Genomic DNA, 15,795 nt, shown 5'->3' on the forward strand with positions numbered 1-15,795 from the left:
TCGCCTCAATCCCATTCTCAAAACCCCGTCCCACTCCCATCTCTTTTAAATTTCCCATCATAAATTTCCAGGAGATATTGTCAAAGGCCTTCTCCGCATCTATAAAAATTAAAACTGCTTTTGTATTTATATCTGTTTGCAAAAGTTCCAAAATGTCAATAATGTTCCTTGTATTAGCAAACAGATGTCTACCTGGGAGAAAGCCGGCCTGGTCCTTATGAATTACTTCATTTAAAACTTTTTTAAATCTACTTGCCAAAATGTCTGCAAATATTTTATAATCCACATTTAAAAGGGAGATGGGACGGTATGAACAATCTATTACTTAGATTCGTTCTGGGGTAGGGGTCTATATTCTCTCATTACAGCAATCACGCGAGGTCCCATCATGCGAGACATCATCTTCTCCATCATATTCTGCAAGCATTGCATCAAGCAGAGAATACAAAAGCAAAAAAGCAATAGAAGCATTATTGGGCCTATCACCATAGTAAATATCCTCCCCATCCATCCACCATCGGGCAACCAAGAATATAACCAATTCCATGGATCACCTTCTGTAGTTTTTAGCGGGTTTTCAGCTATCATTGTTTCCATGTGGTCAATTGTGGCTGAAATGCTGACATTATTATCTGGGATAAACATACAGCAATGAAAATGAACTAGCACACAAACTCCTCTCTATGTTGAAGATGTTACCAATGGGAATTCCATGTAGCATCAAACCTGGCCATTTAGCATAAGGTGGCATGTGCATACACAGCCAACAATTGGAGAGATTTAACATTGTGGTGAACTTCCTCAAGGGTGAGAGCCTACCGGTGAGCTGATGCTCCCACTATGTGGGTCAACTTTCCTACCAACCCTGTTGGGTGGATTGAACTCTCGAGCTGCCTCCCTACTGACCAGAGCATATGGAAGCTGAAATCCTGGGGTGGCAATTCTTACTGGCACTTGTTTAGCAATTTCAATGCACACCTGGTTAAGGCTCCCACCCCTGCAATACTTGCATTAAGATAGGTTCCGTCCCATCTAACGCCTGGATTAAGATTAGAACCTGGTCCATCAGATGAGGTTGGTATAGTAACCTCATCAAACCCCTGTTTCCAGTAGTCAATGAGCACGCCATCTCTTACCACCGGCAAGAGGGCGGTATGGCTCGGTAGGGTCAGGGCTGTGGGGCATAGAGCAAATCAATACAGAATATAACAGAAAAAAAGGAAAAGAGAAAGTCCTCATGAAAGTATTAAATGTCCTGGTGGACTTCCTGGATCAGTCCCGGCACGGGTTTTCACGTTGGGGACGCTGCCCGCGGGCGTCCCTCCCATCCATTTCTTCAGCTGTGCGTTGAGATATCAGCTTCCGGTGTGATATCAGCAGAGCGGTCATCAGCGGAGGGTCTGGAGATGGTCAGCCGAAGGGGTTAATCAGGATTTAACTGCACAGTTCAATCTATAGTGGTCACTCTGGTGTGGTGGACCCAAGGGGTGATGCCGGCGAATTTCACGGCGGTGGGTGTGGAGAGCAGGACGGTATAAGGTTCCAGCACGGTTGTAGCTGCGTCCGTGCCCAATCATTTACCCACACTTCATCACCTGGCTCGAACTGATGCAGCCAACACACAGGGGTTGCGAGCCTGGGTCCACCTGTCGAGACAAAAGAAAACTCGGAAGAATATCTGGACTTAATTATTCAATTGCATATCCTGACCAGCATGTGGGGACAACATTCTGACATATGGGACCGGTCTCCCAAGCACAATTTCAAAGGGTGACAGGTGGGTTCGCTTTGACGGGAGACTGCGGACCCTGAGTAATGCCAAGGGCAACATGGTCACCCAATTAGACCCGGTTTCCTGCGTCAGCTTGGACAGCTGATTCTTTAGAGTCCTGTTCATTCTCTCTACCTTTCCAGAACTCTGGGGTCTATAAGCAGTATGCAGCTTTCAGTTGATCTGGAGCGCTTTTGCCAGTCCCTGTAGGACTGCATGAACAAATGCTGGTCCATTGTCAGATCCTATGGACCTTGGCAATCCATAGCGAGGGATGATTTCCCTAAGCAGGCACCTGGTTACTTCAAATGCCTTTTCAGTCTTTGTTGGCCATGCTTCGGCCCATCCGGTGTAGGTGCACAGTGCCACCAGCAGGTAGCGGTGTAGTCCACAACGGGGTAATTCAGTAAAGTCCACGACAAGATCTTCCATAGGTGCAGTTCCACTATGCTGAATCCCTGGGGGAGCCAGTGGTCCGGCTCTGGGATTATTCTTTTGACACAGCAGGCATTTCCTGGAAATCTGGGCTGCCAGTTGGTAGAGGTGGGCTATATAGAAGCATTTCTCCAGCTGCTTGGTTGTAGCATCTGGTCCTATGTGGGTTGAATCATGGTATCTCTGAGTAACCTGCCGAGAAAGGGACTCTGGAATCCATATCCTGTCATCAGGGGTAAGGTACCATCCTTCTTTGGACAATGTCAGCTCCTGAGCGTCTGCAGTGTCCCTTTCCTGCTTCGTATAAGCTGGCTTGTCAGTGGTGCTTAAAATCTCTTCTGGGACCAGTGCTCCAATAACCGAGGCGGGGGCCAGTTCTTGGGCTGCTTCCTTGGCTACTCTGTCTGCCAATCGGTTTCCTCTGGCCACTTCTCCTGGTCCAGTCTTGTGTCCATAACAATGGATAACTGCCACTGCCTCGGGCTCCCATACAGCATCCAGAAGGTTCAACAAGGCTTGTGGGTGGGCCACCTGGCATCCTCTGGAGGTAAGCAAACCTCTTTCTTTCCATAAGGCTCCATGGGCATGTAAAGTCAGGAATGCATACTTAGAATCTGTATAAATGTTTATCTTCTGTCCCTTTGCCAGGCTCAGGGCTCTGGTAAGCGCAGTTAGCTCTGCCAGCTGGGCCGATGTTCCAGGCGGGAGTGACTTTGCTTCGATCACCTGGTCTTCCAGGGCTACCACTGCATAACCTGCTTTCCGGTGTCCAGCCTCAATGAAGCTGCTTCCATCCATAAACCATGATGGCCACTGGGGGTCTGCTTCATCTTTAAGGTCAGGCCTGCTAGAATACACCTCATCCATTACTTCAATGCAATCATGCGTGGGCTCCTCACCTACTCCTACCGGTAATAGGGCAGCTGGGTTGAGGGTTGTGGTGACTTGGAATTTCTAACGCGGATGTAGTAGCATCTGACATTTCCTCATTTTAGCCTGGGAGAGGAAATAGGTGCCTTTCGGCAGATGGCACGCTGACTCTTTCCTAAGCGGCCTCGCCCTCCTCTTCTTCTTCTAATGGTGGACCTCCCGTCTTCAGGGCCATCAACTTCTCTGCCTGGTACTTCTCCTTTTTTCTTCTTGGCCTCTTCCTCTCTCTGATTATAAGTGGTTTGGGCTATTTTCTAACATCCATTTCAGGGTGTGGCCCATCTGGATTTTTCGGCAAATATCGGGCGCTGCTTGGGCTACAAAGGCAGTTTTTATGATAGGGGCATGGATATACTGGCGGTAGGCTTCCTTCAGCTTCTTTAAGTAGGCTCCAGGGGCCTCCTCTGTTCCTTGCACTATTTCTCTGGCCTCCACAAAGTTGGTGAGTTTTCTGGCTGCCCTCCTCATGCCATTTAAGACATTCTGGCGATAAGTGGTGAGGGTATTTTACCCTTCAATGGTCTGATAATCCCAATTCAGTGTAGTTTCAGGATATCCTGTTGCAACAGCTTGATCTCCTGCCCCCTGCGCTCTCATGTGTGCTCGGGCTTCAGCATGAATTCGCCTATCCTCCTCTGTAGCTAGCAGGGCATCCATCAAATATTGCACATCATAAAAAGTGGGGTTGTATGTTTTAAAAAAAATTCCCTCAAACAGCTTAATGATTTTGGCAGGGTTTTCTTCAAATGAAGGGTTTTGGTTCCTCCAATTACAAACATCTGCACTAGAGAAGGGGACATGTTGAACCGTATAAGTTCTATTGGGCACCACCCCGTTAGGTCCCGTGGGGGCCGGAGGGTCATACACTCTATGGAGAGGCATCACTCTGGCCGCGCCCTCCTCCTGTGTTTTATGTGCCCTATGGAGGGTCACTCTTTTCACTGCCTTCCCCACTCTTTCTGCCACTTTCTTCTCTGTTCCCCTACACATCCCGCTGTTTTTAACATATGGGGACTGACGTCCACTTCTCATGCATAAGGTTCCACATACTTTCTCAAACGTTCTGCCTGTTCTTATTATCACCTATCAACTTAACTAATCTTTTTACAAATTCCTCATCCTCACCATCCTCTTCTCGTTCCTCCCTTTCTCCATCCTCGCCCAGGTCTACCAATGCATTGTCCACGGGATTGGGGGCTGGGCCATCTGTTCCCTGTGGCGGGGGTGGTGCCAGGGCTGTTGCCGGGGCATGAGGTGGTGGGGCATCAAAACTTTTATCTTCTTCCCTCTCTGAATCCTGGAGGACTGGGGGGTTGTCCTCCTGTCTTCCTGACTGAGCAGATACGGCTGCCTGAGACTTTTTGGCAGCATGACTTCAGCCAGGAGGGGGGGGGGTCTGTTCCACATTAGTCTTCCATGTGGAAATGTAGGGGATTTGATCAGGGTGGACATTCAAAATGTTCTGATATAATGGATTAATGAGTTGCAAATCAAGGGTCCTGATGGACGGCCAATTTGTTATTTTGGGGTGAGCCAATCTAATTTACACAATGTCCTCATCCTCCCCTCTCATCAGCTTGAATCCCCAAAAGCATTTCAAAGGGGTACTTTTACTTTGGCCAGAACTCATTTCTTCCAGATACTTCACACACAACAGACCTACAATCGCTCGGCCAAGGGGACACTAAGCCCTGGCCCACACTTGACAATTCAGCCACTAGAGTATCTTGACATGCAACATACAACATACAAAACACACCAATATAATTTCAACATGTAACACACTAAACACACCAAAATAATTTCAGCATGCAATACTCAAAACACACCAAAATAATTTTCCCTCCTTCTTCTGTTCCAAATTTTTGCTGGTGGCACTCTCCTGCACAACCAGTCCCCTTTATTCCTGGTGGCTGGCACTCTACTGCGCAACCAATCCCCTTATTCCTGGTGGCACCTTATTGCCTGTGGCACCCTGCCACAACCAGGGGAGGTTGATCAAGCCTCCTGCCCTTTCCGTCGGGCTGCCCTTTCCGTCGGGCTTACCTTTTCCGCTGCGGACCTGTCCCCTCGGCGCCGTCCTCTTTGTTTTTCTCCCTCAACAAGATGTCTCCACTGCAGGACAGTGTGGCTGGCTCCCCCCACGAAACAGGCGGGGTGCGCACGGGAGCCTGCAAACGCTGCTGAGCTGTTCACCTTTGTTGAGCCTGGCCCTCCGGTCCGTATTGGGGAGAGGGCTTATCCCGGACGAGCCCCCAAAGAAATGAAGCCTTATTTACCTAGGGATCCATCAGCCACGCCATCCCCGGACCTTGGAGGGAACAAAAGTACCAGGAAAGCAAAATCTTCTTTGGAGAAAAAGTTTATTGAAATCTGTGCACAGAGACAATCTGTACACAGAGACAACCAGCTGGATAGCTCCTGAAAATATACTGGCTGTAAAGCAATACGCATCTGCAAGCCTTCTTATACTTTGAGAGTATTTACCCCCCTCCCATACCTTCTCAAATTATTCCCTTACATGGCACATCTATATTTGCTTGCTAAACACATTTTATTGCTTGCTAAACATTCCTGTTTTTCTGCTAGCTAAGCACTCCCTCCCCTCTCCTTCGTACACGTGTCTTTTCTCATCCTTGCATTAGTAAGCATAAGACAGGAAAAGGGGCCTCTTTAGCAGGCCTGGTTAAATCTGCACTTTTGACCTGCCAGCCAAATTTAGCAGGTCTGGTTAGTTATTGCTAACAGCAGCGGTTTCTTGCTAGCTGGCTAGGCAGGAAACGAACTTTTGACCTGCCAGCCAAATTTAGCAAGCAGTCACTGGCGGTGTGCTAACTGTCTGGCCAAAATTTGCAGAAGTAAGATTAGCACAGGATTAGCACAGGAATTTACTGCAGATAGTATTTGAGAGCAACCTTTCTTAGGTACAGAGTTCTAAGCACAGAAAATATTGAGAGAAACCTTTTCCCATCTCCCTTTACCATAAATATTACCTCTTGTCTCCTGGGAGCTGACAGGTAGCACTTCAACCCAGGAGAGGCTGGCCATGCCTATCCTTTGAACCCTCCTACTCTATTTCTACTATTCTACTACCTGTGACACATTTGTCAGGCCTTGACTGAGTTCTGAGGTCACAGCAAGCAGGTGGTCCTGCTGTGGTACAAGCAAACTGGGCCAGACTGGTGTCCAAGTTTTGGAGTGGGCACAAAGAGTGGCAATCTTGCCAGCTACTCATGAGATGAGTTGCTCAGACTTGAGGAGCTGGCTTAAATAGATCGCCTTTATAAAACCTGCCAGTCCCAGTCAGCTTGTGGGGTCAGTCCATGGTCTTCAGGCTATGGGGTGATGTGACGGTCTTTAGCCTACCACCTCAAGGTGATGCTTGGTTTCTCAAGGGACCTGAGTGCAAGTGACACAGCAGTCAAGCAGATAGAGTCTGCCAGCTGCAGGCCTGATCTAAGACACACATGGGTTGGCCACTCATCCTCTAGTACAAGGGTGGAGAACCATTTTCAGCCTTCTAGGGGCCTCTTGAAAGAGGCAAGTAGGTGGTGCAATTACCGCAAATGTTATGTTTGCGTAGTAAGCTAGTTTATATGCACATACAACTCTCTGCCCTCCATCTAGACAAGCAGCAGACATTATTAGAGTCCGGAGGCACATTCCAGCCAGGCAAAAACACTCATGGAGGGTGCAAAACAGGTCCAGTGAGCAGAGCTCCCAGAGTCATTTACCCTGGGCACAAGATGTTGGACGTAACATAATGATGGCTGACTGGGAACAGTTATGGACCACAGGTATGAAGTTTACGGCATGTAATGCCTTAAGAGAGAATATTATGAAAATGATATACAGGTGGTACATGACACCAGTCAAGCTTGCAAAAATCTATCACTTGCCCAATAATAAATGTTGGAAATGTAAAGAAACTGAAGGTACATTCTTTCACCTTTGGTGGATGTGCCCAAGGATTAAGGCTTTCTGGGAGATGATCTATAATGAAATGAAAAAGGTATTTAAATATACCTTCTTGAAGAAACCAGAGGCCTTCCTCCTGGGCATAGTCGGCCAATTGGTGCCAAAGAAGGATAGAACTTTTTTTATGTATGCCACAACAGCAGCAAGAATACTTATTGCAAAGTATTGGAAGACACAAGATCTACCCACCCTGGAAGAATGGCAGATGAAGGTGATGGACTATATGGAACTGGCGGAAATGACTGGCAGAATCCGAGACCAGGGAGAAGAGTCGGTGGAAGAAGATTGGAAGAAATTTAAAGACTATTTACAGAAATATTGCAAAATTAATGAATGTTAGAATGATGTCAGAATGAAGTTAAGTGGTTTTAGCAGCAATGTTATAAAGGTGTATGTAAAAATGGATTGTTAACAGGTGAGAATCCAAAGTTATAATAGATTAAGTTAAAGGATTAAGATAAAAACAAAGAGGGAAAGGAATTGCTGAATTAACCAATTGAACTGGAATACAAAAAAGGGAGGTGAGAGGAGGTCAGGGAAGCAAGGAAATGAAATGTAAGGTACAGAAAGATTGATTTGTTTTAAAGTGTGTTTTTTTTCTGTATTTTGTATTTTGTATTTTTTCTCTTTTTTATTTTTTCTCTTGATTCTTTTCTTTTTATCTATGTAATCTTCTGTTTCTGAAACTTTAATAAATATCATTTTTTTAAAAAAAACAGAGTCATTTACCCATGGCACTACACTGGCCCACAAAATCCTGTAGAAAGCCTTCTGTTTAGCAAGCTACATATTCCAAGGCTTTGTTCACAGTGAGGACCAAGAGCTTAGGATACACTTTTTTGGTGTATATGTGGAAGTTTCACTATAGTTGAGAGCTGCAAATCCCCTAAGTAAGGAATGCAAGTCTCTATTTGTCCCTGCTTTATTTCTGGCACTTCCAGTCTAGCCTCACATTATAAGAAGGCTGGCAATAAAAGATTGCTGCAGCCATCTCCTGCAATAATATCCAGAAATTGTGGCCTCTCTATATACAGCATAAACTGGTACAGTGGTACCTCGGGTTAAGAACTTAATTCGTTCCAGAGGTCCGTTCTTAACCTGAAACTGTTCTTAACCTGAAGAACCACTTTAGCTAATGGGGCCTCCCGCTGCTGCCGCACCGCGCGACTTCTGTTCCCATCCTGAAGCAAAGTTCTTTACCCGAGGTACCATTTCTGGGTTAGCGGAGTCTGTAACCTGAAGCTTATGTAACCCAAGGTACCACTGTATTTATAAAGGCATTGTGGACTTCCCAGTACTTTTTTTTAACACAAAAGCCATACCCTGCATCCTTGAACAAGCTGCAGCTTAGATGAATTCATAATATCAGAATAGCACTGAAATCACTGGGATTAGTTAATAGCTCTGAATAGTGGTGGCTTGTGGTGGTGTGGTCCCCCCCCCCCAATGTCACTGAATTAATTATTCTAGTCCTAACTGGTTTTCCAGAAGAAAATGAGATTTTATTTACATAATAATTTGGGGAAGGGCTGGGTTGCTGTTGTTTTAACGCCTTTGCATACAGATGTGAAGCCAAGTGCTAAATACCAAAGCTCTGACTCATTGGAAAGCTGCTTCCACCTATTCGAACAAAGTACCACATACCAGATGGCTCCATGGGAGTCAGGAGGCCTGAAATGGAGTAATCACTCAGTTTGCAGATGGGAAGCTCAGTGCACTCCCAGTTCAATAAGGGGCTCATTTATTCTGATGGATTTTGCATAGATGGGAGTACGTCTCCGAAGGATGTGTTGTTCTCCGTTTACCAGATTTCCAGGCACCGCAAAGCTTTCTGTCCACCCCCTGTCACATTTCTGTGACGCAATGTGACAACAGTCAATAGATGGAAGGAGCACCCATCCTTTTTACATCTCCTTTAAAGGTTGAAAAGAAGAATGCCAGCAGAATTCTGAATTCTTCCTGCAGTCATCATTCCTGCATTTAAAGCGTGGGACTCGCTCTGATGGTCCAAAGTGGAAGACCCCTTTTTCAAATTGCTGTCATAGAATTGTAGAGTTGGATTGGACCCTGAGGGACATCTAGTCCTAAATAATCCATCATTATGTATAATATTCCATTGCATCCTTGAGTTGTGCATGTAGGTGTCCATGTGTATCTGTACTGTGAGGCGGCCCTTTGGAGTTAGTGGGCAGATTTTAAAAAAGCCTTTGCAAGAGGCTTCCAGGCCAAAACTAGCTATTGCAGAGGGACAGAAAGGGTTTGATCTGGAAGTATTTATAGCCCCACCAGGTCAGGTCAAACACATAAATGGCCCTTGATAAACAGACACAACTCAGAATCTGAGAGATTATCATAGGCAGGGGAACCTTTCAGTCCACAGCCCCAAGTTCTTAACTCTAGTCTCTATGGTTTCTGGTACTAAATCTGATTCCTTCATGAGGAACTGAAACTTTTGCCCTTCAGAGGCATGATTAAATGAGCAAAAATACAGTGCCTCCTGTAATGCATTGCTAGATAATTTTTCAGCCACTGACCATTTTTGCAGCATTCACACTTGACCTTTCGATTGATTGCAACAAATGTACATTATTCCTTTTTTTTCAATACTCAATTACCCAGACTATTGTCATTTAGGCACCTGCTTAAAACACATCTGATCACCCAGGCTTTTCCTGAGAGGTAATGCAGCTATATTAATCTAATATTCTGATTAATCTGTTCTATTGATTTGTGGTATGTGTTTTCATTGATTTTATTAATGTACCTTTATTGTTGATTTTATGCTGTTCATCACCATGATTTTTCTCTCCTTAATATCAGTGGTATAGATTTTTTTTTGGCAAATAAATACAATTAGGATAGGCATAAAGGTAGAATTGTGCATCTCAAACTTCAATTAACCTTTCCTCCAGTTTCAAAAATATGTATTTTATTTTATTTTGTAAAAAGGCTTCTGGTGTCACAGAGAGCAACAACCAAGCATTGTTAAATAATGTAGAAACAGGAATGCATAGTATTGTTACCAACCAGTCAAAAAAAAAAAAAGGTAAGACAGGACAATTTTGCATTCAACTATAAAAAAATAAGTTAAATTATGCAACCAAATGCTCCTGATTATACCACGGATGCAATGAGCCTCTTGACGTCCTTCTCCTTTAGTTCCCACTGATGCTCTGGGTAGGTCAACTGTCCATAACTTGCCAGGGATACAAAGGTGGCAATTGTAATTCAAACATGATGACACAGCTGTCATTCCAAGATGATTATGTTTCATCCACCTTGTCACTTTTAGTGCCAAGCTGAGATATGATTTGGGAAACCTGTGAGCAGGGCTTCCTGTGGTTTCCTTAATGTAAAAGCAAGCAGTGGGGGAGACTGAGATGAGGACCATGAGGTGGGTGTCAACACGTCCTGAATTAAATAAGCCTCTGACAGCTCCTAATTTGCCTAATGGAGCAGAGAGTGAAACAGGGATAGGGTACCTCTGGCCCGCCATATGCTATTGAACTACAAATCCCATCATCCCTGATCATCAACCATGCTGACTGGGGCTGATGGGAGTTGGAGTCCAGCAACATCTGAACGGGGAGGGCTACAGATTTCTCATCCCTAACATAAACTCGCATTTCCCCAAAGGGTTTCATGGCATTTTCAGCTGGACAGAATACATAGTTCTGATCCAAATCACAAACACAGAGCTGCTTTCTTTCTTTCTTTTTGAAAAGCCTGCAGGAAATCCTTTTCCTGCATCTCTACCATTGCATCCACTGTGGTTCTTAGTAGCAACAAAGACTTGCAGTTTGGTGCATTTCAGCGCAGTTGAGGACTGGCTCTTACTCCCGTATCAACAATTCCAGCATACAATAAATCACAACTGTGCTATGCTGTAAAGCAGCTTTCTTCAACCTGGGGTCTTCCAGATGTTTTGGATCCCTCACCCAGTGCCTGCCATATTGTTTTGGACTGTAACTCCTATCATCCCCAACTAGTATGGCCAGTCGTCAGGGATGGGAGTTGTAATCCAAAGCAGCACAAGGTTGGGGGGAGACTGTGTAGAAGTGGCTGCCCTGCCCTGATTTAAAAGGAAGATAAATCAGAAAGAGGAGAAAATAGATTCTCTTGCTATTTACCCTTCTGACAGTAGTATAAATGCATACATACTGGCTACATGCATTGTAGAATCCCTTGCAGGAACAACATGACCCAACAGGCTTCCTACATCAGCAAACCACTAACCACATCCAACATTGCACACGTCCTTAGAAAGATGACAATATTCTCCCACACACTTGCCATACCCTTTTTATTTGCTCTCCATTGTTTACTTACATTGCCTGTGCTCTCCTGGAATGAAATAACCTGCCATTCTAAGATTCACTGTGAAGTCTCCAAGCACATTGCAAGGCAGAACGAGGGACCTCTGTGACAAGAAATATATTGGCAGAGAGCAAAGGTGAGAAATGTCAGCAATGAGCCATGAAAACTGGAAAGCATTCATATGGCAAGAGTGTTGCATATGACTTACAATACCAATCTTACACCCGTGTGTGCTTTCCCCCTTGGGGCAGACATGGGGCCTGTCTGAACCCTTAGCGGTTGGTATCCTGGTTCCCTCAGGTCACAAGTCCTGTCAACCATCATTACCTCAGACTCGACCAGACTCAGCTTCAATTCTGTGAGCAGAAGCCATGAATTTCTCTTCAAGGGAGATTGTAATAACAGAAATCCTCTTGGAGTAAGGGTGGAGCAATGGTGTAACTCAGCTGCCATGGAATGCTTGTTTATGTGCCCAATACAAGACATCAGGGGTAGGGACCAGTGGTGGACCAGGGGCAGAGAGCAGGCAGGGGCGTGGCTGGTGCACGTCCCGGGGGGGCATGGCACGTGTCCTGGGGGCATGGCATGCCACCCGCAGGGGCATAATGTGTGTCCCAGGGGCATAACATGCCACCCAAAGGGGAGTGGCATGCGATCTGGGAGAGTGGCGCACCGCCTGCGGGGGGCGTGGCACCCAGCGCAGGGGGGCAGCCACAATGGCACCCCACCGGGATCGTGGTGTGGGGGGCAGTGTGCTCTCCCCGCCCCCTCTTCCTCCGCCAGTGGTGGGGACAGACTTTAGACTTGATAGATCTACCTTAGGGCGGGGGACAGAAAATGAGGCCTGGGGGTGAAAAACAGTCTGTTAGGCCTCTCTGTTTGGCCAGTGGGACTCTTCTCAGGACACAAGCCCTCTCCAGACACACATCACCCCTTGCTGTCATGCTTTTGCAACCTCCTTGTGTGTTTTTCTGGCTGAAATACGTCATTGAACTCAGATAATGCCTCTAGTATGCCTGGATGGTAGAGGGAGGGTGTGGGTGTGTGTGTGTGTGTGTGTGTGTGTGTGTGTGTGGAAACTAGCCTACTGTACAAAGGTAAACTTTGCATCCATTGCTCCACCCACCTTCACCTCGATAGATAGAACCTTGACCCGATAGAGTCACATGCAAAATTATGGAGTGCACACACAGAGAAACACCATGCATACCTTGCTCACACCAAATCCCCTCAGAAACACATATACACAGATACTGAAACACACACACACACACACACACACACACACTGCCCTGTGATGAAACTCACCCCATAGAACTGCCGCCTTCTGAGTGGGTGCAAAGTGCACACGTAAAGTAGGCAAGCACAATTTGTGAGATTGCACATCCCTGTTGGCACACATCTGTGAAGGCATCAGCCTTAGCTTCCAGTTTCCCAGCATTGTGGAGTCTAAGTCAGCATGTGATGATAGCCTTAGCTCTGATCTTATGCTGGCAGGCTTTCAGATAATTGCATTATACTTCAAATGTAGAAATAGCACATGGGGTTTATTGATTCCAACTAAGAAAACAGGAAAGTAGGAAGGGGAAATTGTTAACTTACAGCTTCCTCTCAACTCTGCTTTCTATCACTACACCAAAAAGCAGTGTGAAAATTATACAGTAGCCATAATAACTATTACCTGGGTCTTTGCTTTTGAATGGCTTATTCCCTAGTATATCCTGACAACTTATTCTGTAACTTCAAAGGGGAAAGCTTTACTACCAATGATTTTGAAAGGTTTGTGTTTTGGGGGTTTGGGGTTGTTGTTTTTAAGAACAGTAAGCAGAAAGAAGCAATAAATTGCTATTGAACAAGCCATTCTTCCTTTCCTCTTTCCCTTTCATACAGAAGAAAAAACATGTTTAGCACAAACCCAGTTACTGGAATATTGATCACACAGGCTTCTACTGAAAGAAACATCTTGATTTTATCAGGCTTCTCGCCCCCCCTAGTAACTGCAAAGAGAAACTAATTCTGCATACATTCAGTGTCAAGTCAGTTTTTATGCGGAAACAAAAAAAACACAACCCTGGAAAACAAAGGGAGGAAAAAGTAACAGCAATTAATAAACGTATGTTTACTGCACTAATTAAGCATTTCCTAGAGGGACTGATTATGTGTTTGTTTATACCAGCCAGATACTGCTCACTATGAGAAAATACCCACATTTCATACATCAAAAAGCCACTCCTTTCATATTTCCTCTGCCATTCTCACTGTAGTGGAGTGCGAGACAAGAGCGTGAAAAAAATGTAGAATTATTCATTACCTCGTCTCCTACTGGTTTGTATGTTCAGGATTTTTTTTTAATAAGCACAAAGCCATAAATTAGCTTGTAGCAAAATAGAATTAATTGGGTGTCTTAGTAGGATCATCAAGCCAGGGTTTGAAATCAGTTCATCTGCCAAAGATTTCAGTAATGTAACCTTCACTCATTAAGGTGAGAGCAGAGATTCTGGATCTCTTTGTTACACACATAAACACACACAATAAAACAAGACTGCTTGTTCCACACCCACCAAAAATAAACACCCAATTAGACAATGTATGTGCATCATGCATATTACCCATTCAGAGACATTAGGGGGGATTTTATAATCTTCTTAAAGAGTGCCATTATTTATGTCATACTCTGACAGATCTCAAGTGTTCATCAAAGACATGTAAGGTGCTTCCTGCATGATCAGTCAAAGCATATGCCAAATGCACTTGGCCCTTGAATGCGAAAGTTTTGTTTCAGTGACAATAGCCAAAATAGCTATTTATTTTTATTATGTATGCAAGTTTGTATATCCTGCCAACTAATCTAATCTATGGGAAGAATAAAGATACAATAAAACCAAATATAATAGGCAATTAATGCTTTGCCAAAACATGCACATCAATTTCTCAAAAAAATTCCTTCCACTGCTAAGTAGGCTTCCATTTTTCTTCCTGTTTCTCAAGTTGCTTTAGAATTCCTTTAGAATTGTGGTGGGTTCAGGACTGAGCTTCCCTTATTGTTGCAGCATTCACCCCTCCTAATCCCAATCCACGTCATCTTCTCTCACAGTAGGTTCATACTGTGTATGTGTGGGAGATGGTCTTATGAAAGGCCATTGACTAACCTTGGCCGCAAAAATATGCTTTCTAAATAAATAAATAAGCTACAGACGACATACACTACTATTAGACAAAAGCACATATTAGTCATTCCCCGGCGTCACACACACAATTCTCAGAAGGCCCAGGGCATGCAGATAACTCTTTCTGGAGGGTAAAGCAAATTCTATGGAAGAAAAATACACAGCACCTGTGAACATGCCAGTTTCTCTCATCTGAGATGTTCAACTCATTCAAAATAAGCCATTTATCATCCTTTCTATCCCCAGTTTGGCATGAGCCATACTCAAACTTACCTTTCCTACCCTGCCAAGTTTCAATTTAGCCCACTGGACCATTTTTCTAACTGTAAGTTGCAGAACCTACTACTCCCTCCCCTGATTTCTCATTGCAGTGGTGGAATTGCAATTCAGCTGACTCACCCTTAATATAGGGCCACCACGACAATAGCTCTATAATTTTAATTTTAATGCAAATGCTTTCCCACACAGATGTGCTGAAAGCGGCTCACGTGATACACAGACAGCAATGCGAGGGCCAGAATACATATCAAAGCATCAGTACAACCAACAGCTTAGAACAAATTTACTTTTAAAGAAACAATCTAGCAATCTAAAAAAACAGTCCATTTGAATAATGCTAACAATACAAGATTTCAGATTCAGCACAAAACAGGCATTATCAATTATTAAAAGCACAATATCAACCCACCGGCTTATCAGCTGTTAAAATACACAAGCCATAATGTCTCTGGAAAGTTCACAAAGAGGGCATGAAGGCAACAGTTAACTACTGTTGTTTATTCCCAGCTACCTTGATGATAGTCTGCCTCTGAACTTGGAGGTTCTATTTACCACCACAGTGAGAATCAGTTTCACAGTGGATTTATTTGTCTAAAAATGCATAAAGACAACCCCCGACTAACACACACACCCTCCAGCGTTGCTCAATGTCCTCTCATCATCCCTCTGGGCTGGGCTTCTGCTGTGGGGTTAATACACTTTCTGAGTACAGTGGTGCCTCGCAAGACGAAAAGAATCCGTTCCGCCAGTCTCTTCGTCTTGCGGGTTTTTTCGTCTTGTGAAGCAAGCCCATTAGAGGTTTAGCGGCTTAGAGCTACAGTATTAGCGGCTTAGCCGGCTTAAAGATCAGCTGATAAGCGGCTTAAGGATCAGCTGATAAGCGGCTTAAAGATCAGCTGATAAGCGGCTTAAGGATCA

The 15,795-nt window shown here is 44.7% G+C and overlaps 1 long non-coding RNA gene across 5 annotated transcripts in view; it reads right to left on the minus strand.

The window, feature by feature from the left end:
* Window positions 1-8,737: 8,737 nt before the first annotated feature.
* LOC308482307 overlaps window positions 8,738-15,795 on the minus strand; it is a 200,547-nt gene continuing 193,489 nt past the window's right edge. For 2 of the 5 annotated variants that reach the window (XR_013989195.1, XR_013989196.1), the window contains exon 3: window positions 13,457-15,579. This is a non-coding gene — a long non-coding RNA (uncharacterized lncRNA). Of the gene's footprint in view, window positions 15,580-15,795 lie in introns of all 5 variants that reach the window. The other 3 variants (XR_013989193.1, XR_013989192.1, XR_013989194.1) reach the window with 3 other exon arrangements.

This window comes from Podarcis pityusensis (genome assembly GCF_964106645.2).
Source record: "Podarcis pityusensis genome assembly, chromosome: 7".
Taxonomy (NCBI): domain Eukaryota; kingdom Metazoa; phylum Chordata; class Lepidosauria; order Squamata; family Lacertidae; genus Podarcis; species Podarcis pityusensis.